Consider the following 457-nt stretch of genomic DNA (forward strand, 5'->3'; position numbering starts at 1 on the left):
TCTATGTCTGCCTTCGCTTTTTTTGTTCCTTAAAATAATAGGATATTGTGAGTTTATTTGCATAGGGACAATGAAAAAAAAAAGCATAATTTAAGTTAAAAGACTGAAAAATTATGCTCATTTGCATCTCAAATAGTGCTTTAAGGAAGGCACTGCACCCAACTCAATGTCTGTTCCAAATAGGAAGCAGCATAATTATGCTGTCTTGCAGGGGAGGATCACTGTGTCTTTTGTGGAAAAAAGCAATCCCATAATGACTTGCAACAAGCTCATTTATATGCTGAGATTCATTTGATACTAAAATGCTAAAAAAGCAAGTAAAACAAACATAAGGCACTTTATTAAATCTAATAGTTGAAATATATAGGAGGGATTAATAGTAATATATACGTATAAATAAAAAATATTAAATGGCACATCAATTTCAAACATGAAATATTAGGAAATGTTTCTTAAA

Source organism: Puntigrus tetrazona, chromosome 12 (genome assembly GCF_018831695.1).
Source record: "Puntigrus tetrazona isolate hp1 chromosome 12, ASM1883169v1, whole genome shotgun sequence".
Taxonomy (NCBI): Eukaryota; Metazoa; Chordata; class Actinopteri; order Cypriniformes; family Cyprinidae; genus Puntigrus; species Puntigrus tetrazona.